Below are 370 nucleotides of genomic sequence, written 5' to 3' on the forward strand. Positions count from 1 at the left end.
TGTGTGTGTGTGTGTGTGTGTGTATGTGTATGTGTGTGTGTGTGTGTGTGTTAAATCAATCATTGTGGACCAGTTTTTTTTATTCAGTTACAATAACAAGAGGTATTATATAATGGCATTATTAACACGTTAAAACATTCCAATTTTTTTCAAAATTTTTTCCAACCATTTTTGTGTGTGTGTGTGTGTGTGTGTATGTTTGTTTGTTTGAAAAATATGAGAAATTGTGTGTGTGTGTGTGTGTTAAATCAATCATTGTGGACCAGTTTTTTTTATTCAGTTACAATAACAAGAGGTATTATATAATGGCATTATTAACACGTTAAAACATTCCAATTTTTTTCAAATTTTTTTCCAACCATTTTTGTGT

Source organism: Sinocyclocheilus grahami, unplaced genomic scaffold (genome assembly GCF_001515645.1).
Source record: "Sinocyclocheilus grahami isolate Dianchi unplaced genomic scaffold, SAMN03320097.WGS_v1.1 scaffold50.1, whole genome shotgun sequence".
Classification (NCBI taxonomy): Eukaryota; Metazoa; Chordata; class Actinopteri; order Cypriniformes; family Cyprinidae; genus Sinocyclocheilus; species Sinocyclocheilus grahami.